This window comes from Camarhynchus parvulus, chromosome 5, assembly GCF_901933205.1.
Source record: "Camarhynchus parvulus chromosome 5, STF_HiC, whole genome shotgun sequence".
Classification (NCBI taxonomy): Eukaryota; Metazoa; Chordata; class Aves; order Passeriformes; family Thraupidae; genus Camarhynchus; species Camarhynchus parvulus.
In genome coordinates, this window is record NC_044575.1 from 6,221,283 (window position 1) to 6,247,469 (window position 26,187).

Here is a 26,187-nt window from a genome sequence, read left to right on the forward strand (position 1 = left end):
TAAAAACAGACATCATTTAAGGTGACAAGTGAGATATTTGATATAAAATTATATATTAAATATTTATTTAGAGTTCATCATGCCTGGCAGGTGAAAGATTGTAGGTGTATGCATTCTACTGCACAGTTGAAGGAGATGCAGGAAAGTGAAAATAAAAAAAAATTGTTATGAACTACAGTAAGTTTGGAGATGTTGAAGAAGAAGCTGAAGGGTCTTAGAATAAAAAGAAAGGTAAATTAAAAGTTGTAGTTTGCAGATGAAAATGAAGCCAGGAGAGAGGCTGAGTGAAGACAGGAGCTTCTGCAAAACCCTAAGTAATGGCAAGAGTGAACAGAATGTATGGGAATATGGGACTGGAAATGTAGGGAGCTTTCAGTCTTTAAAATGTGAGCTTACCTGGGAGAAGTGTTAAGATCCCCTAACCCATCCAGGTTGTTTAGGACTCCATACAGTGCTGGGGAAGAGCAGATTATTTTGTTCCATTTGCCTGCAGGCCTCTGTGGAAGCTGTGCAGTGAGGAGCTGCAGGAGGGCTCTCAGCAGGCTTGGAGCAGGAGCAGGAGCTGCACATTTGAATGCAATGGTTTCATTGCTGTGGCTGGGATTTTTTTTACAGAAATCCAGCATTATAAACATACCTGTCAGGGAAAGATACTTGCAATGAACTTTCTCACAGGTAACCAGGAGAATGGAGATGGAGATAAATGGAGATAAAACACCTGACAGCATCCTAACTCTTCATATAAGTAGGCTGAGAAAAGAATGTGCATTTCAATGTTCTGGGGGGCAGCTGTTTCTTGCTTTCCTTGTGAAAGCCCTGTGCAAGAGTAAAAGCTGAAAAGCAGAACTGTTTGCAGCAGAAGGAGCAGCCAGAAGAGAAAAGGATGTTTGTGTCCTGCACTGAAGTATGGAAAGCTGTGTTATTTCCACCATTGCCAACAGCAAGCTCAGCAAGGTCAGATGGTATTGAAAATTATTGAAACCAAAACGAGACGTGGGCTCTGAGAACTTCTCTGCAAGACACAGAGCTACATATGCAGGAAGAGCTTTTGTAATTCCAGTCTCAGAGGGGAAGAGAGACCTGCACAAGTGATGTATATTGATGGCACTGCCAGCAGCAAAAGTTAGCAGGCAGCAGGTTTTGTGGAGAATGTGTGGGGTAAGATTGGAAGAAAAATCTACTGAGAAACAGAAACCTTGACTGTGTTTTAAAAACAAGCATTAACAGCTGCTGCAAGCCTAAAGCCTTTAATTGTGTTTTTCTGAAAGACTAACAACTCCAAACCAAATCAAACCATGCAGGATCTGAAATAACTTTCAATGTAACAGCCTGGGGCAAGCAGATACCTCTCACTCACAAATTGCCTTGATGCTGCAGAGCTTTAGGTGCATGGCACAATGCAGGCTTGCAGCAATCTCTGTGACATGCTAACCCCTTGCTAAAAAGTGGGTGGGTGTAAGAAGGCTGCAGCACATTTAGGATTTCTCTTGAATGAGTAACATGCATTGGTGAAAGGTATGGATGGCATTAGCTCAGAGATCCCCAATACCTTTTGCAATATTACAACCTGAAATTCTGTCTTAATGCTAACATACTAAGATTTACTAGCAGGGTCCTGACAAAAGGCACTTGATATTTGTATGGAGTACAAAGTGGTGGTTTTAACCATTCATTGCTCCTGAAGATTGTTTCCATGTGTTTCCCATGTTAGTTCAGCTCTGAAATGTGCTGCTCAATGGCAGTGGATTATGTTCTGATTTATTCCTTTGCAGGTGAAATGCACCTTCAAAGTAACCAGAAATGCTGTGGTGGAACCAAAAACTTGACTTAGTTCTTTTAAATTTATTTCAAAGATTTTGAAGGCATTCTGCCTTCATAGCAAATCTTGCTTTTTGCAAATCTTGTTGTTTAACTTTCACTGGGTATTTGTTAAGCATTTGAAATGAGCAGGGAAGGGGTTTGGAAGGAAATGCCATGTGCATTACAGAGTTTATGTTTCTAACTGTGGAGACAGTAGCTTAACAAATATTGTGTGAGTATTTCTGGTTTGGTTCAGACCAGCTGCAGATGGGACACCATCAAATACATTGTTTAAACAGGCTATAAAAAACAGCCTTGCTAAATCTGAGTAGCGTGATGATTGCAGAGAGCTGGCTGAAATGAGTTATTTTTGGCAGGAAAGAAAGAAGATAGGATTTGAGATGTGCACTGAGAACCTAATTTTCTCTTCATTTAGGGAACAGGAAATGAGAAGCAGCACTAGAGCTGAAGGTAAAGCTAGTATAAAACAATGAGGATGAAAAACTAAGATAACACTGACCACTTCAGGGGAAGAAGTCAGGCTGAGAGCTGCGTCTGAGGCTGGCCTGGTAGAGGAGACAGGATGGGAAAGTTTGAGGTTATTTGGGTGGGACTGATGTCTGAAAAAGGCAGCCAGTGGGGTTCTTGAAGAGGAAGGGGGGAGTTTTGTTTAACATATATTTCCTATGTAACATTCAGTGCTTTCTGAGATGCTTTTTTTTGGAGTATTTTTCCAGATAACATTTTTAGTCCTGTCACCTTGTGTTTGGAAGCCATGGGTGAAATCCTGGTGGCAATGAAATGCCTCTCTTAATTTGAAAAACGATGATGATAAAGTTTATAGATTTCCACAATTCTCTGCGATTGAATGTTCTTAAACAAAGCCATCAGTAAGGATGGCAGAGCTGGGATTCTGTGCTCTGTCCAGTGTTTTTCATGGCTAGTTCAGCACTGCAGCTGAATTTGTAAACAGCACAACTGAAGTTATGAAATTAACTTTGAAGTACAACAGAAGGCTAAAGAGCACAGGATTTGAAAATAGATCTTGATGAATTCAAGGAAGGAGTTATATGATTCCCTAGGAGGTTCTTGAATATTTAAATGGATTAGGAAGGGTTGTTAAACTTTTGGTTTTAATCAATTATTTTAGTTGATGATTGTCACTAATTACCTGAAGGATTGAATAAATTTTTTTTTTCTGTCTTTCTACTATACATTCTTTTTTTTTTTTTTTCATCATTACATTTGTTGGGTTTTTTTGTTTGTTTCTTTGCTAGGAACAAAGATGGGAGTCTGAACATGCCATACTGTTATTCCTATGGGAAATCTTAATGATCCTGTTTATGTTTTCCACCCATGCTTGGCAATGCCATCTGCTGTGCAGTTGGCAGATCTGAGGGGAGTAAGGAATTGTCTCCTCTCTCCCACCCTCTCATCCGTGTTTACCCTGGCAGAGACTGTTGGGATCTTTATTTTTCCCTGCTCTTCTGTTTTATGGGGTAAAGTTCACTTCCTGGACTTAGTTCAACTGCTTCCCTGTGGCTTCCTGGCTGTGAGAGACCTCCAGTGCTGCTAAATGTATTTGTTCTTTATTTCTGTGGGATGTCTGGAGAGGTTTTTATCTTTTGTGTTAAAGATATACATTACAGGCTATGAGTGCGTTTCAGCTGCTGTGTGTGTATGTATGGATAGAATGGGTTAATTTTAATTTAACAACATTAAATTAAAATTAAATTAAATTTGTTAATTTTAATTTAACAAATACTACATAGTTTAGGCCTCCAGGGTGACCAAGGTAGTCCCCTCCCATCATTTACACCCCTATTCTGCTAGGAAATGTCTCTGCTACAATCACACAAGCAGCAAAACCAACATTGTGCTTTAACCCTGAATGTACTCAAAGCCTTGCTTTGAAAACTCAACCATTTCAGACATTTCTTTGCTATGCAGCACTCCAGGCTGTACACCCTCAATCTGGTCCCTAGGACTGCACCAGGAACAGAATCAAACTGTTTCAAGTCCCAGTTCTCACTGAAGGACCCAGAGTTGTCATGGGAGAAACAAAAAAAAAGAGGATCTGTGATCTTAGAACCATTGCCCAAAAGGTTTTGAAAATCTAATAATTCTAACACTTTTATTTTAACAGGATCAGAGCCCAGCCTTTCAAATACCTTTCCATGTGACTTAGAAAGCAAAGATTAATATGCAAATTTAAGTCTTTGAGCTACTTGAATATTAATTACTTTTGAAATCTGCTTCTATTGAGATGTTTGAACATTAAGGACAGTGAAGATTACATAAATGGTAAGAATGGCTCATTAATTAAAGCAGAGTTCGTGTGACTGTTGATGAATGGCTTCAAGTCCTGTTAATTTGTTAATAGTCTGTGTCAGTACAGAGTTAATTTTTGAGGTGTGAAGTGGAATTTGAGTGTTGGATAGGAGATTGCAGAACACTGATAGGGCAATACCAGCTCTGCCAGTGTTGCTACTTCCAATCATAGTGTAATTCAGGCAGAGATGGGGGAAAGCAATGGTTTTTGTGCTCTCCATTCAGCAGTTCTATATCTGTTTCTATACTTTGCATTCATGATCTTTATAAAAATCACAAATTGTATGGTCTGAGAAACTTGTAACGTGCAGCTGTGCCTGCCTGGGGGGCATGCTGAGACCATGAACAGGAGGCACCAGCAATGCCGTGGAGCTCTGCACAGGACACAAGGCTGGATTTGTTCATGCATGAGATGAAATCCTAACGCTGCTCTGGCCCCCTGCAGCCGCCCCGTGAGCCCTGGAGCCTGAGCAGAACCTGTGCTGCAGCAGCAAAAGTGTCTCAGCTCCAAAACTTCAGTCAGAGGAATTGCTGTTGGATGGAAGGAAGGGGTGCTTGGAGCGTGAGGATTAGCAAGCCCCTCTCTAAAGAGCTGTCAGATGTAGGGAGGGAACTCAAACTGTGGCTGATGGAACTCAAACTAGGGCCATCCTAATGGGAAATATATGTGCACAGGGTACTGCAGAGCAACAATGGATTTGGGAGAGAAAACCATTAAATCACAAAGCCATCAGGTGAGTCAGAGCCATTGGTGGGCACCAGCAGGGAATAAAGGGAGTAGGGGTAGCCAGGACCCCAGGAACTGATGAGCAGCCACAAGGGCAGAGCCCATTATACCTGAAGCTGATGCATAAACTAAAACCTGCATTGTCAGAAGTTTGGGATCAAATTCTTGGGTCCTGTGGGAGTGCACAGGTGTGAGAGAGAACATACAGCAGAAATCAGTGTGGAATACCTGCTGTGGAAGTGGTGGAAGGGCAAAGCAGCACCAGAGCCCACCTGAGAGAGGGCACAGGGAGACAGAAGTTGCTCCCTTCAGTGCCATCAGAAGACATGGATCATAGGCAGGAAAGAATCAAATATTTCTCAGCCATTTCCCTGACAAACCAGAGAAGTTGTTTTATTTGACTTACCTACCAAACCCCCATACCTGAGAATGAATGGATCATTGCTTTAAACATGCTTGAGCTGCATCACTGCAATTCATTTTGAACATGCAGCTTGCAGCAATCTCTGTAGAGATGCAGGAGAAGGATTCAATTCTTGAGCCTGTTTATTGCTTTTATCTGACATGTTCCATTAGAAAGAAATGGGATAGCCTAGAAATGCTCTTGCAGTAAATGACTACATCAGAAGTATAAGGTGAAGCTGGGAGATAGCATGAGGATTCAGAGCAGGAGGACTCGGAGAAATGCACAGCAGGTGTGTAGGGCGCACTGTGATGGGACTCAGACGTTTTCCTTGCTTCCTACTTCAAACTAAACGAACTAAAAATCATTCTCTGGATCAGATAAGAGCAAAGTGCTAATGCTGTGCAGCTGTCCTTGCTGAAGGATGGCCTTTGTCTCACATAATGGCACTCAAAAAGTCACATTGAGGCCACTGGAATGTTGAGGGTGTCCTGTGTGAGTCTCCCTGTGCCCTTCCTGGTCACCATCTGGAAGAAAGAAAGCCAGCTTGATGCAAATCACCTTTTGTGGGGAAAAAGGAGCCTAACCTGCAAGGGTCACACTGTAATGTAAAATATGCATGGATTTATCCAGGGGAGTCATTACCAACACACCTTAGAGCTGCTCTTTGCCTCAGGATCAAGTGGGAAATCAAATGACAGCTTAATGCTATACATTTGCAAAAGCCCTCTGAGAGGAGCAGACACTGTTGCCCATAAATATAAACCTTTTAAGAGGTTAACATGGGTGAAGGTGAAACAAATATTACTGTACTTAACAACAAACTGCTCTTCTCCCTGGAAGTCAATTGTGAGGCTTCTGTTGGCATTAATGGGAGCAGGCTTGGCTTGTAGAGGAGCTGCACAAAGAGCTCTTCGGTGTTTTGGTTAGGTACAGAAATAAAAATTTAAAAATTAAAAAGAAAAAAATTTAAAACCCAAACCAACAAACAAACAAAAAAAAAAAAAAACCACAAAACCAAAACCAACCAACCAAAAATCCACCACCCCCAAAAAACCAAACATAAACCCAACAACAAAATACCACAAATTACCTCCACACCATTTCCAAAGCATGGCAATGACATCTGTATTAGAAGCCAAAGGGGTCTGGGGAAGGGGTTGTTGATACTCTGTTTATTCCTGCAGGAAATGTCATTTATTGGAGAGGGGTGAATTTTTATAGCTGGCCTTGGTGCACTGTTACCATGGTGAGTTGCAAACAATTCCCCTCTGGATTCTGGTGGATTTGAGCTTTCACTGAAGTTAAAATTGTTACTGAGTGAATTACAGAGTTCAGAATTCCTGGCTTATACTTTGTTGGTAGCAGAATTCTGGGACTAAAGTCTCAGTTTCTGAATGGTTGGCTCCTGATAAAGCAGTTTGAGGTGATGTCTTATGCTTAAATAAGCATCCTCTGGAAGGTGTGAAATGTACCAAATGCAGGAAATGGAAAAGAGCCTCTGGCATTCCATGAGATTTTTGAGTGTTCCTGACTGTTTGCCAAGGCTCATTCAAAGTAAATTGCCAGGGCTGCTTCCTAATAGTTCATGGGCAGTGACCCATCTAAGAAAAACTTCTGCAACTTCACTTGCTTCCCTCATCTAAAAGAATTTTTGGAAAAGGGCCTGCTAGAAAGAGATTATGCACGTTGTGTTCGTATTTGCTGCTTTCTTGCTATCAGATAACTCTTTTAGGTGGGAGTGGCTAACCAGATAAGGTTTGATCTGCTGCTGCTGGAGAGAGGAACCAGGGTCTGAGGTGGAGAGCATTAATCCACAAAGATGCAATTAAAGGTAGAAAGCAGGAGCTGTCCGTACAAGGGGAGAGAAGAAAATGGAAGCAATGAACTATAACATTGATCTGTCCTAGGACTGGAATCAGGCTGACAGACAAAAATCCAATTTGAAAAACAGCTGGACACATTTCAGACTCTGGGTTAAGGCGCAGACTTTAATCCCTGGGAGAAATATAGCTTCTTCAGGAAGTTAGTCCTGAAGGCTGCTGTCCAGACTGGCTGGACATCCAGTCTGCAAAGGCAATGGAGCTGCAAATAATGGTGAACTTTCCAGAGCTGTTCAGTTTGGGTTTATTGTGGGTGGACCTGCTGCTGTCCTTACAGATGCCAGAACAATTCCTATGTTCTTCTGCTCCTTACACAGGATATTGTGTCACTTGGAGAAGCACTGAGTTTGTGACAGCTCTATGGAAGGATGTGCTGTGCTCCTGTTGCCTGGTACTGTGGAAAACAATGAGTTCTGACTCAGATGTTTGTGTGGCACAGGTTGGAAATGAATTAATAACATGCTGCAGTGATTGCCTCTTTAGGGCTTGAAAGTGGGAAGAAAAGAACAGGTTTTGGCTAAGTATGCTCTTGATATGGTGAGGAAGCAGACATGTAAGGGAAAGAATACCTCCTTGTTGTATAGAACTTTGTCTGGGCATATAGCTCTTTAATTGAATGTTCTACATGATTGTAGGCAAGGAAGTCCTGAATTCAGCTTTTCATTCCTTTACACAATGGTGTTGGGTTTTCCCTTACCTTTTTCCTAGCCAAAAGGGCACATTTCTTTCACAGTCAAATATTTAGGATATTATGAATAACTTCTCAGCAATGCATAGTTGTCTGCATTAAAATGGAACTATGCCAGTAATGAATGTTGGCTTGGAATTACAGCCAGTATGGTAATGAAATATGGCCCCATTAGATTTAAGTAATTTGCAAATTGAGGTTGTTATCAGTTAATAATGATATTCCTGGCTGATGTGAGAAAAGAGTCGTGCTACTCAGTTGAATAGGAAGTAGGACTTGTAAACAGATGCAAATTAGCATAAATGTTAAGTTCTGGATTAATTCCATGCATTCATTGCAGTAAATCCCCACTAGCAGACAGCTGTCAGGACTGCCTAGAAAACTTGACTCCATTTATTTTCAATGTCATCATTCTCCTGCTCTTGTTTTACTTCTAAGAAAGCTCTTAGGTGAGGATTATCACTAATTACCTGAAGGATTGAATAATAAATTTTTTCCTGTCTTTCCACTGTACATTCTTTTTTTTTTCATCATTACATCTGTTGGGTTTGTTTCTTTCTTTCTTTGCTAGGAACTGAAGATGGGAGTCTGAACATGCCATACTGTTATTCCTATGGGAAATCTTAATGATCCTGTTTATGTTTTCCACTATTAATCACAATTAATTATTTTTGTGTGAATTCCAACAGTACATCAGTTTATCACAGTGCTTGTGTGATAATACATATTTGTAATTATATAAATATAATAAAATATATATTTGTAATTAACTGCAAGTCATTCAGGGGCTAAACAGGTGCATCAGCTTCTAGGTCACTTTTGACTGTCTTAACCAGAGCCTTTCAAAAGAGCAGGCAAAATAAATCATGTCGGAAATAAGGTCCATCCAGGATAGCTCTGGAGTTTTTAGTAAATGTGTGTTTTTACCTGAAGGAGCTGCCAGGGAAGCAAACTGCATCCCAAACCCCAGCGAACCCAGAGTGTTTCCCTCCCTCTGGGGTGAATAATTCTGGTTGTGTGCTGCTCAACATGAGGCCAACGTTTTGTTGCCACTGGGTTGACTCTGACACAAGATTTGAGCAGGGACCTGTGTGACTGCAGAGCATCTGGGCTCTTTCTTTACCTCGCTTAATTAAAATCAGAGCTATTGGTTAGGAAACATTGTGGAAAGCCTAGAGGCACCAAGAGGGAGCCCCCAATAGAGAAACTCACCTGCAACCCTCTGGAAACTTCGAAGCTCAGAGCAATGAAAATCTCTGCAGCTGTGGCAAAGCAGAGTAGGAAAGAACAACAAAGTCACCCTGACTGGTCAGTAACTTGCAAGGAGATACAAATAAAACCTGAATTCTCTTATTGTGTCACCTGGGGTCCAGTGAAGCATTTGATTTTCCTGATAGAAATTGATCCTATAGAATGATTAAATATACCAGTCAAATAGCTTCTCAAACAAGAAATAGTTAACTATTCTTTGTCTCCTTCTGTGAAAAGTTTAGGAAAGTTTTTGTCTCTTTCTACATTTTCCCCCAAGACCTACATGATATTAATGGCAAAAGGTTTGGTTGAATGAGAGTGCTACAAAGCTGTCTGGGGAGATGGTATGGGTGACATAAAGGCTTCCTGCTGCTCTACCAGTCTCTGTAACTGCAGAAATGCAGAAAAACAGGAGTTTGCTACCCTTGACTTTTCACTGCCTCCCTGTGTGCGGACTCAGGCCTCCAAACAGAGCGTTTAAAATGCTGCTAAATCAGAACACCTCTTTCTGAGTGTCTTTACAGGTGTGGCAATGGGCTGTAACCCTTTGATTCAGTGAGGATGAACCACAGTAGAATTGCCTGTGAGTTACTGGAATGTGGTTTAGCATTCTCTCTTCTGGTCTGAAGTCAGACACCGGGCACTGACTGGCTGTAAACAGGACGTGATGTGCCTTCAGTCACACACCTTTTCTCTTGGCACTGAGCACTGTGGCTGGGAGGTGCAGCCTGAAGAGCAATTTGCTCATTGCCAGAGGAAGCTGCAAAAGTGGAAAAGGCTGAGCCAGGTGATTCACAGGGGGTTTGGTTTGGTTTTTTTAGCTTGTCACGGTCATCTGAGGGCAGGGGGTGTCCCCTGTCCTGGGGGGCATCAGTTCTGCTCCAAACTATTTATTCTCTCTGCATATGAATGTATTTATTATCTACATATTAACTACATGCTCCATATTATAATAGTCAAGGATGACTGCTGCTAACCATTCATCTTATGCTTCCTTTCATATAGTACAAGAAAAACTTACTGAAACTCTATTTTAAATTATTAATATGAGATTAGATGGCCAAGCAGTTCCTCCTTCTCTCTCATGCCTGACCTTCCTAACCTGACAGCAAGGCAGGTGGCCTAGAACCACCGTGATGAAGGAAGCTTGATCAGGGTCAAGAGGTCTGCTGGAGTAAAATTAGACAAATAACCAGGGTTCAAGGATATCCTGAAATGAACAGCATAGTTTGCACTATCCGTTGGCAGCTATTTTAAGAATTGTGAAGCATGGAGCCTACAATGTCCTAATTTTGCAGGGATAGGCTGTAAAGATCATAAATTCTGTGAAAGGGGTCAGACTCTAATTTACAGGCCTGATTCAAAGCTTGCTGAGGTCAATGAAAACCTCTTCTATTAAGTATAGTAGGGTTTGGATCATATCTTAAGGAAAAAAAGGTGTATTGAGAGAATGCTAAGATTAAATGAGAGTACTAAGAGTTTTCCCAGGATAAATGCACTTTTCATCTACCTATCACTGAAACAGGAAAAAAACCTGTTTATAAGACTGATAGATTCTCACAGTTCCATTTAAATTTATTTCAAAATACAGTGAGCCTAATGAGTGAAGAGGGAGATTATTCATCACCTGCTGTCATACAGTAACTGGAAACGCACCTTTGCCTCAGGGATCCAGGTGAATAGTGGATTTGGGAAGATGTCTCCTGCCAGAATGTCTTTTTCATTACAGAATGAACCAGAAGTACTGCTGGAATTATCTAGCCCATTGAACACCCAATCCCGGAGCTCTCCTCTGGCTAAAAGCACAGGATTGCATTTTCTGCTGATGGAAGTGAGACCTGCCCCACTGGCACCTGGAGCCACATCACCGTGTTCTGTAGAGAACTTGGTCTGGTTTTCTGAAGAGCTTGGTCTGGTTTTCTGAAGAGCTTGGTCTGGTTTTCTCTGCTGCTGCTGTTTGGTCGTGAAGGTCCCAATCAGGACTTGGGCTGTTTGTCACACAGAACTGGTGGAATATGAGGAGCCCCCGACGCCTGGAAAGAATGATGAGCAGAACTCCATGATATCAGAAGGCTAGTTAATTACTTTATTATACTATGTTATACTCTACTACAAAGAATACTAAAAGATAATAAAGAAAAGTCGTGACTGTCTCTCGACAGTCAGGACACTGCTTTTTCCAATTGGCCAAGGAAACAAAACAATCCTCAGCAGAATTCAATCGACAAACTCCTTCAGATAAACAATCTTCCAACACATTCCACATGAGCACAACAATAGGAGCAGCAAATGAGATAAGAACTGTTTTTACTTTTACAGAATAGAAGTGGGCCCTAAATCAAGCACCAAGATCCTTTTAAAAAGAAGGAAAAAATTAGTCAGTTTTGAGTTCGCTTTTTTGCAGCAAAATAGAAATGTCAATGCTCCTACAATCTAAGGCCAGGCCAGGATTTGGTGAGGATAATGGGACATAAGTGCCTTTTGTCTTCTGTTAGGGAGGGTAAATTGTATAGCTGTCAAGTTGTGGCACATCTGTAAGTGCTGAGTGAAACCTGTGGCATTCACATTCTCTGAAAAAATCCCTTCACCCAGGATTTTTCTCCTGGGAAGCTGAGATGCCTCAGAGAAAAAGGAAAGCAATAATTATCTGATTTGCTTCTCCTGTGTTGTGCTCATGTGGAATGTGTTTGGAGATTGTTTACCCACAGGTGATTGTTTCATTGGATTCTGCTGTGAGTTGTTTTGACTCTTGACCAATCAGTGCCAAGCTGTGTCAGGGCTCTGGAAAGAGTCATGAGTTTTCATTATTATCTTTTTAGCTTTCTGTAAGTATCCTTTCTGTATTCTTTAGTATAGTTTAGTATAGTATTCTTTAATATAATATAGTATCATAAAATAATAAATTAGCCTTCTGAGAACATGGAGTCAGATCCATCATTCCCGCCTTTGTCAGGACATTCCCAGCAAATACAATAGAAAACTTTGCTGGGAGTGATAAAATCTGCGTGCCAAAGGAGAGGGAAGGATGCACATCCATCAGGTGAACCTGTTAGAATCTGGAAGCAGGTTTAAATCAGTACAGATGCCTTGACCATCTGCTGAGGATATGTGCGGACCTCATTGCACAGAACAGCTGCCGTTGCATTTTTTATAAAAACACCTTTGTTTGCAGGATGTTTGCAGCCAAAGCGAGCAGCTTCTCACTCCCTCCAAAGGAAGAGCTTCCCCCTCCAAAGCCCATGTTCCTGAAAAAGCTCAAGGTTCTTTTTTAATGCTCAGATTCAAACAACCTGCTTTATTTGAGGCTCTCCCATGGTGTGTAAGAAGTTCCATCCAGCCTGTCCTGCAGAGGAGGCTGAAGCCCCTTGCAGTTCAGCACTGCTGATGTACCTCAGAGTTTATCACACAAGCACCAAGATACTCTGAGCTGTGAGGATGTTCCCAGAGCTTTGTAATTGTGGTTTACATCACTGGAAGCTATGGGAGGATAATATCTGCATTTTCTGGCTGCCTGTCCACTATTTTTATCACAGAGAAAGGGAATGTGATCTCAGACCATCAGAGTGTTGCTGCCCCTTCCAGTGCATATCAGGGCTGCAGAAGCCACCGAGATGCATGTGCAAACAGATAAGATTTCATAGAACCTAATGAAGGACATTTTTGTGTGCTCAAATATACCTTAATGGATGATTTGAAGTATTTAAATGCACAAGTGGCAGCAGTAAATTTCATTCATCATTTTAGAGCAGGGATCTTTTCACTCCAGCTTCCTAAGCACAGACACAGTTTTAGGTAGAAGCTCAGTTTCATCTGGTAGGAATAAAAAGTAAATATCCTGTGCCTGATCTCTGTCAAATGATTGACTGTTCCTGAGCATGGAGTATTTGGAAATTGTTCCCAGTGGCTGGTTTTGTCACAGTGTCTTTGCTTGTTTGTGATTTGTATAATGAGAAAACAAACTAGAGAGACAAGGGTAAACAAATATTGTTTATCTCACACACTTTTATATCTACATTTCAGATTTCTGTTACTTGAGTGATGAGCTGTGGTCTCCATTTTTCTTTCTTTTGGAGTAGAATATGTATTTGCAGAGGCTGAGGTTTTTCAAATGCAGATCCATTGCAAGCACATGAAATCTGTAAAAAATATTTATAGAAAAAGAAGATATGGCTGAAGAAAATGTCTGGGATCACTCTGAGATAAATGTTCAGGTATTTTCTGTTTTACTTTATTAGCAGATTTTGCCATTGTTACTTTATCTTTAAGCCATATGATTATATCAATTTAGCTTCCTAAAATGGTAATAATAGATGCATAAATTCTAAACTCATCAAACCATTTCTCCCAAGATTCAAAAGTGAGTCAAGAAGGCAATGACCTAAGACTCCCTTTTTTTATATAGGTTTCCTTTTGTTTTCCTGACATTTTTGTTTGAGATTTCACTAGAAGCAGTTCTCCCAGTTCTTGAAGAGCTCCAGATACCACATTTGTACTTCACAACATACCTGGGTTATAGGGAAATGTGTTTCATGCTTGACATACCCTTTGTCACCACGTGCAGAGTCCCTGTCAGAATGGGAAAATACATCCCCACATCTGGATCCTCTGCTTGATGGGAAGGAGAGGGTGGGAAGTTTGCCTGGAACACCTTTGGTAGGACCCTGCCTGATTGTATTGCTCACTCATGGCCAGGTTGGAGACACATTTATGACTTCCAGACTGCATCTTGTGTTTTTTTTTTTAAATACTCAGGCAGTTCATATTTTATAGCTTTTCTTTTTAAATAATTTTCTTTCTGGAAACCCTTCCAGATGTAAAAATGAACCAAATTCTGATTCCAGTCCTATTCTTTAGATTCCCAGGATACCATCTTTATCAAAATCCAGGAAATTCACTCTGGAAAGGTTTCCCCTGATTCTTAGGGGCAAACATCTCTTATGCAGGCTGATTATCAACTGCTTGGTGAGGACCTCTTTCTTCTCCCACCTCCACAATATTATTTGCTGTTCGCCCTTGGAGATGCTGCACCACTTGACTGTAATTCAAGTGTTGTACACAGACTGGCTTCTCCTTCCAAGACACACCTGCTAATTGTTCTATTCTTGGTATAGAAACAGGGAGGAAGACTTTTAGTCTGACCCAACCTGATTTAAACATAAAAATAAAAGTATTTCATTAGTCACTGTCTAGAATTATTTCCGTTTTCTTCACCCTGCTGATGGTGACCAAAATCTTTGTCAAGACTTGCCTTTCTTTTCTGTTCTGATTAAAGCTGTATTTAAAAACCATGTTTAATACACCAGCATGTTCTGTATTTATAGCTATTAACTATGGCATCATTCCAAGTTCTATTTTAAGACCGCTTTTGTTCAGTGTTTGTGTGATGCTCCAATTTCTGTATCCTCCCAGTGCAATGGGGGCTTCTGTTCCTCTGCTACATTGCAAGTTTTATTTTAAGCTCCTTGTTAAAGCTCAGCAGATGTATATTTATCATCTGGGTGATTATCTGACATTGTTGAATAATTGCATCTTTTAATGTTTAGCAGCTAAAGCTGCTCATCAGGCCTTTTGGTATTACCCTTCCTCTTGTTGCTCCTTTAAGAAACAATGCCTTGCTTCTCCAATTGTTTCCAGTACTTTGGTATTTGGGTTCTTTTATTTTTCATCTCAGGTTTCCCAGGAGATGAAGATGGCATATTTTTATCTGAAATATATTCCAGAGACTTGCTGATGAGGTTGTGGTGTGTGTGTTTGTGCCTTCACACAGGGACTATTTTTGAGCTAGAGGTTTCCAGATCAGCTAACAGAATAGACTCCAGATGGTCTGGAATCCTTCTTTAGCGATCTATAGCTAATCAAACATTCAGCACAAACAACTCTGTTCTTAAAGCTGAGCACATTCTTTCAGAAAAGCAGCATATTGATCTCTAGCTTTACTTTTCATAATTTCTTTTATTTCATTACTGTGTTTTTCATTACTTGTTTTGTTGTGTGGCTCAGGAGCTGTGAGGCGCCTTGTGTCTTACATTTCAATCAATAAAGGAAATTAATAAGGCCTTTGTGGGCCATAGCTTTTTGGTTTTTTGAATTACTATGAAGGGAAGAAAATAAGGTTGTGCTCTGGTCTGTATTTGTAGCAACCCCTACTTGCCAATTGATCTCATGGAACAAGGCAGAGGGAGGTGAAATGGGTTGGGATAACAGCTTTCTTTTGTTTTTGTGGGGCTGATTTGAGGCAAAATATAAATGAGCTGCATGCTGGCTTGGACTGAGCAGTGTTATTTTTGTGTTTGAGTGCAAACAGCACAGCACAGTTAGTGCAGAGACTGCTCCTGGCCACCTGCAGACAGAGAGACACATCAAGGAACAAACCCATCTCCAAGGAGAGCAGATTCTGCTCCTTAATGAATAGGATCAGACTGGGGCTCCCGTGAGATTTTTCTGTCATGCATTCAAATCAGAATTAAGAGTTATCCGTTGTTTATTAAATGGTGGGAATTGTTAAAGGCTGAGCATTATTCATTCCATTCTGAAAGCATTGTTACAGGAATGTTTCCTTACTATTCTAGAGCTGAGGGGCCATGATACTGAATATTTTTACAGAGCAAAAGCAGGGAAATATCAGTTAAAGGTAACAAAAACTTTTTCTGCTTCTTACATACCCAAAGATTATGATTATTGTAAATCCTTGAATAAAGTTTGGCTCAGATTAAATCTAGATTTAATTCATTAAAACAGTTTCAGGCTTATTGGACAAAGCTAGGACCGTGCTTATTAAATATTTTGCTGTTTAAAACCCAGCATATGTTATTGTTACATGTATATTTACTCAGTATTCAAGGTGATATAAATTGGATTTAAAAAAATATATACAAATGATCTTTAAAAGGCCTTAACATATGAAAAAATATATCCCTTATGAATGATAAAATTAAATCATGGGGGGTTTTCTGTTTGTTTAATAAAACTTTGGTTCTAGAAGCCTGTGGGCCACTCTGGTGACAAATGAAGTTATCTATCAACACAGGCTTTTCCAGGATCTGATGCAAAAAGTATTAAAGGCAGAGGGAGGCCTCTGCCCCAGAGGCGACCTGCTCTTCTGGGACTTCTCTCAGGTTTGAAGGTGAGAGTGAATTTACTTAACTGGAAGAAAAGAGAAGTCTGAGAGTGACTGGAGGCAAATTCAGACATTTATACAAAAATGCAGTGCTCTGTTTTTACTATAAAAACATATATATTCTGTTTTTAGTGTAAGTGAATGCAAGCTGGACTTCATAAGGTTTCTGGACTTTTCAAGTTATGACATTGCAGTTGAGTTACTTTTCAATTAGGAATTTAATGTACTTAACATCTTAAAACTTATTGGATGAGATCTGAAAATTTATGACCTTAGCCTACAGCATATTTTAGTCACTGGTCTCTGGAACAAATTCTGCTGTAAATAAAATATTACAGTGATATATTATGAAGGCAGAAAAACTTTTTGCTGTGGCACTGCACTATTGAAACTTAAATAAACTTTTCCTTTTTTTTTTTTTTTTTAATTGAAATGGGTTTTCTCTCTACTCAGGAAATGTGTGAAGAACTTCCCATTGGATCACAGAGTACAGTCCATAAAGGATTCTCTGGGGGATCAAGTGCTGGAGAAACATTGTGTACAGACAAGCAAGGCAGAGTTCTCATGAACCTCTGTGGGTGTCAGGAGCCAGTGCCCAGCAGCATTTCCTGCATCAGATACCTGGGGCACGCAGAGGAGCAGCAGCACAAGGGGTTGGCTCAGCTGTCCAAGTGCTTTGCATTTAGGAACCAGAACGGGCATTTGAGGGCAGGCAGAAAGGGGACATTTCCCTTTTGTAATCTATCTTCTTGCCATCAGTGTGGAAACCCAGGGCACCACAGGGAATATTTCTCTGTCTGCTCTGGGGTGCCCTGACCCCCAGGGCAGCACTGACTTTGACCCTCATTCATGGAGAAAGCTTCCCAGACTTCAAGATGGACTGGAATCCACAAAAGTGTGAAATAGATTACAGAGAGCAGTGTAGGTGTGTCACTGGGTGAGAAATTGAGGTTTTGGGGTTTTTAGTACATTGTGGATGGAAGCAAGATGGAGGGCACAGGGTGTCATCCTGGGTTTCTTCTTCATGCTGCTTCTTCTTTCTCCTTCTTCATGGGTTTGGGTGGCATTTTGTAATTGGGCAGAAATTCCCCATTGCAGCTCTTTGGGATCAGTTATTGGGTTAAAAGGGAAAATAATCTAGGTGTCAGCTCTTAATTGGAGAGTTTAGTCTTAAAAGACCTTGGAACAAGAGATTGTTGGCCATTTTGTGCCTTCTAAGGAAAAGCTGCAGAACTCACAGCAGTGAGGCTGTTTTACTGATAAGAAATAATAAACACCTGAGTCTGAACATGAACTACTGTCTCAGGTGCCTTCAATCCAGACCCAGAGAAACCCACAACTAATAGTACCACACATCATGTCTACACATGTCAAGAAAAACACAGCATTTTGTGGGACAAAAAAAAAATCCCAGCAATTGGAGCATGTGTCCATCTCCAGGTCCCAGAAAGGCCAGAGATGAAGCTAGGAGACCTAGAACAACAATTTTAAAATGAAATGGGGACAGATAAAGTTCTCAAACTGCTTCAGAGAAGTCTGATTCAATGCGCTGCATTGTTTATCCAGCCCAGACCTAATTTATTGCTCATATTGCTTGCAGAAATCAATCAGCATCCTGTATGTCTATGTGCAGGTAATAATTCCTAAATGAAAGTTTGCTTTTTTATGTACCTCTGCAGGTGCACAAATATACTTTAGGTGTATGGGGAAAGCTGATGTCTCAACTCAGAAATGCCTCCAGGGTTTATTTTTTACTTTTATGAGGAAAGGAGAATTACAAGAGATGTGGACATGTGAGTTAGGTAAATGCCTTCAAAAGGAAAGCAGCAAAAAAGCAAGTTCTTCCATTAGTGTCTCAATTAATTTTGCTTTCCAGAAGCCTGTAATTGCACTGGACTTTAGTATCAGGTGGTCCACTTCTGCATCATGTTCATATTTCTGCTGTGTCTGTGTGCAAGGAAAAAGCCTTGGTATTAGATTTGCAATGTGTAATGCTGATGAGTCCCATGAGGAAAAATGTTATAAGATTACATCATACTGGTTAACGTGATGGGTCTCAGGAATTTCTGGTGAAAATTGCAGGCTGGGATATTTGTTAGTAAAACTTCCCCTCCTGTGGGTGCTGGACTATTGGTGTATGGGCTGGGGTGTTCCAGTAAATCTTAGTGAGCCTGGAAATCAGCAGCTCAGTGTGGTGTGATGTGCTTGCAGCGAATCTTGTCATCTGTAAATCCCAGCTCCCTCTCCTAAAGGTCACAACTGCCAGGACTTCTGGTGCACCTGCTATTGCCATTCATTATTTCCATTGGCATTGAAAGAGGATACAACTCATGAAGGGTTTCCAAAATTAGACCCAGTATTACAATCTCTCCCAGGTCCTTGAGCCTCTCCTATGAGTCATTTCTTTAGTGTGTGTTTCAGTTAGTACAAGCAGAGCCTGCGCTCGTATCCCCTTCCTGATGAGATTTACAAACTGAATTAGGCACAAAGGGTGGATTTTCAGTCTGGGCATCTTCATCCCCTCAGCCCTGTCGCTGGGGGAGCAATGGCTCTGCAGAGCTCCCTCTGACAGATCATCAAATCCGTGCTCTTCACCCATAGTGGGGCTGAGCTCTTTTGGCTTAGCTGTAACTTCAGGCCAAGGATTAGAATTATGTCCTCCTCACTTATCAGAAAAAGGCTTAATCACCAGTAAATTCTACTTTTATGAATGAAGTTGGGTTGCCACTGAGAATCCCAACTTCTTCCCTACTTCAGTAGCCTTCAACTTTTAATATTGTTTCTTAGTTCTTCAAAACCTAAAGTCAAAGTTGTCCTCCTCCTGTAAATCCTGAGGTGCTGCCTGGTGTGGCACAGAGCACTTGTGAAAGCATCACTGCTGTCATTTGTGTGTGGCTAGCAACTCATGGATAACAAATACATTGTTCTAGTTGATTTGCTCATTTTAATAATTATCAACTTAAAGCTTGGTGATTATATAAGAAGTAAAAGGAGCCTCACCAATGCTGTTTTGCAGGTTAAAATATCTTGGCTCTACAGAAAGCTTTTAAGAAGTTTTTTCCTTTGCACACCACCCACAGGATTTTGTGGTATTATTCTTGTTTGATTGTGGGATTTTTGGAGCATACTGGGCAAAATAAGATGTACTCAATTGTGGTGGTGTTTGCAGGGGTCCCAGGACGAGGGAAGAGACAAGAATCTTCCTGTTTCAGAAGGCTGATTTATTATTTTATGATATATATTATATTAAATGAAAATGATATATTAAAACTATACTAAAGAATAGAAGAAAGGATTTCATCAGAAGGCTAGAAAGGAATGGAAAAGAATGAATAATAAAATCTTGTGACTGCTCACAGCCTCGACACAGGTGACTGTCATTGATCATCAAGTAAAAACAATTCACATGCTGGGTAAACAATTCACCAAATCACATTCCAAAGCAGCCAAACATGGAGAAGCTGAAGCTTCTCAGCTTCTCAGGAGAAAAGATCCTGGCAATAGGATTTTTCATAAAACGTCATGGCGACACACAATGGTCTCCATAATATTGCTGATCTGGCGTGGCATAAGCACTCTGTCACTGATGCCTGAAACATATTGCTGTTCTGCACTTTTAGTCACTTCTTAAAGGATCACAGAGTTGTTTCATAGAATGGTTTGGGTTGGAAGGGGCTTTAAAGGTCATCCAGTTCCAACACACTGGCCCCTTTCCCTAGCCCCACGCAAACTGGCCATGAGCACTTCCAGGGATGGGGCATCCACCACTGCTCTGCACAACCTGTGCCAGGGTCTCACCCCCCAGACAGGGAAGAATTTCTTCCTAATATCCCACCCAACCCTGCCCTCTTTCAGTTTGAAGCCATCCCTCCTAGCTCTACCCCCACCTGCCCTTTTCAAAAGTCCCTCTCCAGCTCCCTTGCAGCCCCTCTGAGTACCTGAAGGCATTACAAAGCTTCCCTGGGGCATTTTCTTGTGCAGGCTGAACACCCCGAGCTCCTGGCCATGGTGTGGATGGGCTGCCAAGTCTCCCAGGGCCAGCAGTGAACATCAGGGAAATCCTGCTGTAGGGGACGTAAAAAGCAGCTTGTACTTGTAGCACCTGTGACCACATGATCCTGAAAGAAGCATAAAACACCTTGTGAGGCTTTCAGGGCAGGAAGCTGATCAGGATTTGAAGCATTTACATAACCATTGGAAATGGGAGAGGTTTCTCTGGGTGTCCTAAAAGCTGAAGCAATATGTCTGATGTTTCTAGGAAGTGTAACTCTGCCCTGTATGCCCAGAACAATGAGGCAGTAAAGAACAGAGGGCCCCAAAGGCTCTCCTGGAAATGGACATGGATGTGGGGGTTACAACCAGAGCAGAGCTGGGGCAGCCCAGGATCTCTGATGCAAAAGTTCTCCATGGAGTTCTCACCCTGCTGTACCCACAGCTTCATATTGTCCAGAAACTCAGCAAAGATACAGCAAATTTCACTCACTCTGTTGAAAACTGGGGGAAAAGCATATGGCCCCCTTTCCCAACAATACCCCTTCTGCCCTTGTTAGGGGAAAACCCAACAAATCCCAGTGCTGTCTCTTTATGGCAGTTTCATATAACTTTATATTAATAATTCCTATCCTTCCCTCGGCATTAACACCTCTTTGGCTTTTATGAGCCAAATAATTGAAGATAAAAATGAGCTCAAGTTGCTGAACTTTGCTTGCCCTGGACCTGACTTCACTGATTTTCATTAGGCTGAATGTTTTCTGCTTCTGAGAATGTTAAATTACTTCTGAGCTTGCTCAACCACGCTCACTGGGATGACCCCAAGATTTTCCTTTGGATGAAAGGAATAGACCAAACAGCTTTAGCTGGTTCTTTTCCAGGTCTTGAGGAACCCCAAACTTTCAACAGTGCAGAGGGCATCTCAGTTAGAGATGCCCCAGTCTGAAATGGTAATACATTAATTACCTTGCATCCTTTTGCATGGTCTGAAGTGCACACTAAGTCACAGCTCTTTTAAGAATGTGTTCCAGCCCATTACCTTAAAAATTTAAAACCTTGACCATGTAAAACCTCACAGTTCCAGCATTTTTGGGGTGTTCATTTGCTGATGGTTTTGTGATGTTTTTTCTAAATCTGGATTACTTTTCCCTTCCCTGCAGTTTAGAGCATAAATCAACCCCCAGTATTGGTGATAATCCTACAGTGAAAGGGGAGTTTTTGGAGGCAGCTCTAATCTTAAAAGCTAAACAAAGTAGGAAAAAGTTGTAATGAAAAAAATTGCCCTTTAGCTGAGACCTTTTTATACTGAGCTTTAGCCTGGAGCACATTTTTATAGGCAAGTTATAAACCTGTTAAACAATGTTTCTTGTAAAGCAGAGCCAATGATCTATGACAGTTGAAAGCAGACTTTACGGTCTAAAACATCCCAGAAATTGTTTGAAATACTTAATGCATCCTTCAAACACATAAATTCTAGAGCTATGTGAAGTTTTGCTGGCTGTTTGATTCTCTGGGGGACATGTTTTGGGTGACTGATGACTATTTGTTAAGGTCAGCAAAAATTAATTCAGCTCATAAGAAACATTTTTGGTGAGAGACTCTGGAATCACCTTTTAAAGCAGCATTGTTCTTTAAAACAAAAGGGGAATATTTTATTGAAAATACACACTAGTCACAAACCACCATCTTACTATCACATCACAGAAATTTTGGACTTGGAGAGGTCCTTGTCTTGCCATGCAGCTCACATTCTTCCTTGTTCACCTGTCAGCTATATTTATTAGTGCTAATATAACTGCATTTTTTATTTGAAATCTTCTGATATTTCAATCACTGTTAATTTTTAATCACCATTAATTAAGAAGTAGCATGAACTAAATTGAATGTGTAAACCAAGGCCTCATTCTGCTTTAGCTTAGGCAGCTTCTTCCCTTGGGCAGATATCCTCCCCCAAAATCAGCTTAGATGTGCTGTGCTCAAACCAAAATCAGGGTAGCTTGAACAGTGAGAGCAAACCCGTGTCCTGCCCTAGGAAAGCTGCTTTCCTGCCCCACAGTGACATTGACTGGCAAAGACTGGGAAGCCAAAAACCCATTTTGGCTTTTAGCTGGGCAAAAAGAAGGGGCAGGGAGCCTTTCTTCCTACTTGCCTTCCCAAGACAGAAAGGAACATGGAGTGTGGGGATCCCAGTTGTGGGTTTCTCTGGGTCTGGATTGAAGGCACCTGAGACAGTAATTCATGTTCAGACTCAGGTGTTTATTATTTCTTATCAGTAAAACAGTCTCACTACTGTGAGTTCTGCAGCTTTTCATTAGAAGGCACAAAATGGCCAACAATCTCTTGGTACAAGGTCTTTTAAGACTAAACTATCCAATTATGAACTGACACCTGGATTATTTTCCCTTTTAACCCAATAACTGATCCCAAAGAGCTGCAATGGGGACTTTTCTGCCCAATTACAAAATGCCACCCAAACCCATGAAGAAGGAGAAAGAAGAAGCAGCATGAAGAAGAAACCCAGGATGACACCCTGTGCCCTCCATCTTGCTTCCATCCACAACATACTAAAAATCCCAAAACCTCAATTTCTCACCCAGTGACACACCTACACTGCTCTCTGTAATCTGTTTCACACTTTTGTGGATTCCAGTCTATCTTGAAGTCTGGGAAACTTTCTCCATGAATGAGGGTCAAAGTCAGTGCTGCCCTGGGGGTCAGGGCACCCCAGAGCAGAGAGAGAAATATTCCCTGTGGTGCCCTGGGTTTCCACACTGATGGCAAGAAGATAGATTACAAAAGGGAAATGTCCCCTTTCTGCCTGCCCTCAAATCCCCGTTCTGGTTCCTAAATGCAAAGCACTTGGACAGCTGAGCCAACCCCTTGTGCTGCTGCTCCTCTGCGTGCCCCAGGTATCTGATGCAGGAAATGCTGCTGGGCACTGGCTCCTGACACCCACAGAGGTTCATGAGAACTCTGCCTTGCTTGTCTGTACACAATGTTTCTCCAGCACTTGATACCCCAGAGAATCCTTTATGGACTGTACTCTGTGATCCAATGGGAAGTTCTTCACACATTTCCTGAGTAGAGAGAAAACCCATTTAATTAAAAAAAAAAAGAGGAAAAGATTATTTAAGTTTCAGTAGTGCAGTGCAGAGAAATATTCCTGGTGCCCTGGGTTCCAACAATCGAGGACATCTTTCTCCACTGAATTTCTTAGATTGGTGACCAATGAGGACAGGAGGGGATAAGTCAGCTCCATACCAGAATCCATCTGGGCAGTGCCAGGGAGCCCAGGCTGGGTGGTGCCAGCCTGGCAGTGCCACCCCAGTCCTGCTGAGTGAGAGGAGCATTCATTCCCTGTTGGAGCGTGGCTGGGAGCAGGGAGGGTGTGAGCCTGAGCCAACCCTTGGGCCATCACCCCTCACTGGGGTTATTCCAGCAAGTGTAAGAGCCTGAATGAGGGATGTGGGACTCCAGGGGCTCTCCAAAATGCAGTTTATTCCATCCAAGAGGTTACAGCAGTCCAGGGTCATGGGTGACAGAGCCTGTGCCTACAGCTGTGAGCTCCAGCTGCAGGCAGGCCTGGGGACCCTTGGGTTTTGGTTACAATGCATTAGATACTTTTCTTTGCCGAGCATTTTGACACAGTAGAACCAATCTATATCTTAACTATTATCTATAGTCTATCATAACTGCTATAATTACCATATTCATGTCACTATTCTCCAATCACTAAAGCCAGTACATTACAGTTTAAGGTAGAAGATGCTTTTCAGTTTTCTTGCAGTGGAAAAGTCTGAGACCTTTTTTCTACTGCAACTTTGCTGACTTGTCTGCCTGTGCTATCTTCTTGCTTGGTAAAAACATCTTCTTGTTTGGGGTGGGTTTGTCCTTTGCTCTAAGTCATAAAAAACCCCTTCTAACTAACACAGCCTTTGCCTCCTTGGTTATCCAGTAAGGCTGGCTCAGCAATTCTTTTCTTCTATATCAAAACTTGCTTCCATCTCTATTCCTTCATCAGACTCTACATTTAAAAATCTTTTTGCTAAGCACACATATCTGTGAGACTTTCTTGTCAAACTTTCATCCTTCCCAACATGCAGGGGGTGAACAGGCCTGAAATTGTACATTTTGGCTCGATGCTGCTGCTCCTGTAAGGGGCTGCTCAGAGGCAGGGAGGGGAAGCAGGAGGAGGAGAGGTGTGGGCAGCCCTGGTGCAGCTCTGCTCCTTGGAAAACGCTGTCCCAGGTGAGGAGGTGGCAGTGTGTCTGCGACAGACACGGATCCAGGCTGAGCTGGTGACAAGGAAGGGAATGATACTGTCAGCTGCTTTTAATAAAGCTTTTCCTCAGCCTTAGATTAGAGCTATGAAGCCATAAATGAGACTGCTGACTGACAGGGCTTTGCCTCCAAATGCAATATTATTAAGGTGAGTTTTCAGTGACATTCCCTACCTCGGGCTGCTGGCAGATTAAGCAAGCCATCTCCATTGCTGCTGGCACTGATCACTGATGCAGAATCGTTTCTTCCTCACATCTTCTCTGTGCCTTGTCAGTAAAAGCTGTGATAATTCCCTTCACAGTCAGCAGACAAGGGTGCTGAGTCACTTTTGCTGCTCTCAGGGACCAGGGTGTCACTCATGTGCTGCTCTGGTGCCATGGAGGGCTGTCACAGGCACACACAGCTGAAACAGCAGAGGATGGCAGGCAAAAATTCATCTTCCCATCTGCACTCTTTACACTCAATGTATTAGCCAAATGCCCACAAGCCTGTGAATTTTGTTTTTAAAGTGCTCTTCATTCCACTTTGTGATAAATGAAGAGAAGCTGGAGTGGGGAGGATTTTGGAGCATTTTTCAAGAAGTTTCAGTGGGCAGCAGTGGGAAAATGAGATCTTGACAATCAATACCAAGGAAAATTCTCTAGAAATTAAACAGAAAGGACTTGTATGTGAAATTCCCAGCTCAAGCAGCATGAAAGGGGCCTTAGAAAGAGGAAACAGCTCAAGATATATCCTTGCCCATGGCTGTTTCTCCAAGACTGAAGAGGATAACTCATGCAATGGCTCACACTGGCCCTAATTCTAGCCCTGACATGAGGAACATGTGGCAGTGTAGGATAAATAGAAGTTTACAGGTGAGATGGGCCTGCAGCTGGAATGCTCTGTTCCACAGCTGCTCCCAGGGCCAGGAAAGGAGTGCTGGGGAGAAAAGTATGAGCCTGTGCCAGAGTTTTGGGGGAAACACAGCCTGAGGAGCACAAAGGGAGTTCCAGAATCTCTTTTCTCCTGCTTGGTGTCGGTGCTGAGACACAATTTCTTACCCAACTGTAACTGCAGACTGAGCTGCTTTAATTGACAGCTGAAAGCTAATTTTCCTCGTTTCTAGTGGCACCAAGAGTTTTCAGGATGGACAGCACGGGTGGATAAATGTGTTATTTTTTGTGCTCTCTCTGCTTTAAAGGTTTCCAGCTCCCTCTGTGCTCCAGCCTGCTGCAGTCACTGCACTCTCCAGACAAAACCTGGAGAATGGACCTGTCAGAATGTGACAGGACAGGCCACTGGCATCTGTGGCTGAGCATTATCCTCCAAGAAAAAGAGAGTGCATTAAAGGAGCCTTGTTCATGGGGGGCACCAGGCACTCCCTGCCAGCCTGCCTCTCACTCCATAAAGACACCATTAGGGATGTGATGAACCATGCTTGTCCATTTACCAGCATAACAGGAATTATTAGCTCTAATAAATATATGATTATGTGGCCATTAGGTATCAGTTATAGAACTGCCTAATGTCTGCATGATTACTTGTAAATGGATTTGGAAAGCAGCTAAATTGGTTATTTATTGCCCATGCCGAACAGCATTATTTATTGGCTTGGCTCAGCAAGTTTGATTTTTCAAGCTAAAAATGAGATTTTAAGTTTGTGATGAGCTAACCAGGGTGTCAGTCAATTCAGGAAAACTATATTTTTTATGAACAAGTGTTGAATTTTATGGTAAA